At 45.0% G+C, this 1,698-nt stretch overlaps 1 pseudogene; it reads left to right on the forward strand.

Moving 5' to 3' along the window:
• Positions 1-572, forward strand: part of LOC102866402 — a 9,710-nt pseudogene extending 9,138 nt beyond the window's left edge.
• The last annotated feature ends 1,126 nt before the right edge of the window (positions 573-1,698 follow it).

Below are 1,698 nucleotides of genomic sequence, written 5' to 3' on the forward strand. Positions count from 1 at the left end.
GTAGAGAGAATAGTGCAACAATGAATGAGTGGAAGCCCAAAATCTCTGTAAATGTTTATGAAAATTAATAAAATATAATTATAGGAAAAAAAAACAAAAAAAAACCAATGCTTGGTTCCCCTGTCCAAGGTCATTCATGACAACTTGGCATCGTAGAGGGACTCGTGACCACAGTTCATGCCATCACTGCCACCCAGCAGACTGTGTATGGCCCCTCTGGAAAGCTGTGGCAGGATGGCCATGGAGCTGCCCAGAACATCATCCCTGAATCTACTGGCACTGCCAATGCCATGGGCAAGGTCATCTTCAAGTTGAATGAGAAGCTTACTGGCATGGCTTTCCATGTCCCCACTCCCAACATGTCAGTCACGGATCTGTCTGGCAAAAACTGCCACATATGATGACATCAAGAAAGCAGTAAAGCAGGCATCAGAAGGGCCCTAAAGGGCATCCTGGGATACACTGAAGACCAGATTATCTCCTGTGACTTTAACAGTGACACCCACTCTTTTACTTTTGATACTGGGGCTGGCATTGTCTTGAACTACCACTTTGTCAAACTCATATTCTAGTATGACAATGAATTTGGCTACAGCAGCAGGGTGGGCAGCCTGATGGCTCCCATGGCCTCCAAAGAATCAGAGTCCACCAACCACAGCAATCACACTAGAAGAGAGAGAGGCCCTCAGCTGCTGGGCTGTCCTTGCCCCAACTCGATCCTCTATACAAGGGAATCTCACATCCTTGACACAGTTTCCATCTAGTCCCCCTGAGAAAGGGGAGGGTCTTAGTGAGGCCACCTTGTCATGTACCATCAATAAAGTAAACTGTACTCAGCTTGGGGGGGGGCGGGGAAAGGAAGAAAATTCTCACATCCTCTCAGCCTTTCCTGCTTTCTGTTAAGATCTCTTTTACCTGATGATCTATAGTCTCATGCTATGCTTGAGCACCAGTTTGAGGATTATCTTCCAATGGAGAGTTTGAATACAATCATTCATTTCCTCTGCATCCTTAAAAGGCCCAGTAGTCACATCATCTGTGTGCCTGTCAAGGAGAAGAAACTTCCTTATTTGTTCAAACTCTGAGCATTCTACTCAAAGGTCTGTGATTTCATTTTTGAGGATAAAACAGTTGTAATAACTCCCCCAGTGCATCCAGGCCTGTCCAGCTCTCCCCTCAAGTCTACAGTTGCTTTGTGCAGCTGCTTCTTGTAGTCTTTACATGTGTTATTTCCTAAGAAGTCATATTCTCCCTTCACTTGAAACACTGCCATTATGACGTGTCATTTGTAGCATCCAATTTCATCATTATCCAAGAATTTTAATGGAAGATCTCCTCCCTAGTTCTTCAAATAACAGCAAAGCGCATCTATAATAACGTCAAATTTGGATATGCTGGTGTTGTCAAATCCATTTCAGGATCATTTTATGTATGTTGTTGTTGTTATGTGCCTTCGAGTTGCCTGCAACTCTAGCGACCCTATGTACAACAGCCCTAAACCCTGCTCTAGCCTATGCTAATCTCACTGTCTCTAAGACACCTGCCCCAATTACCCCAGTCACTGTATCAATCCAGCTCATCGAGGGTCTTCCTCTCCTGTGCGGTCCCTCCACCTGCCCAAGCATAATGTCCCTCCACAAGGATTGGTCCCTCCTTGCAACATGTCCAAAGTATGTCAGATGAAGCTTCAGAATCCTT

The sequence above is a fragment of the Elephantulus edwardii genome, unplaced genomic scaffold (genome assembly GCF_000299155.1).
Source record: "Elephantulus edwardii isolate Elephantulus edwardi_28Jun2011 unplaced genomic scaffold, EleEdw1.0 scaffold00017, whole genome shotgun sequence".
In the NCBI taxonomy this organism is placed as follows: domain Eukaryota; kingdom Metazoa; phylum Chordata; class Mammalia; order Macroscelidea; family Macroscelididae; genus Elephantulus; species Elephantulus edwardii.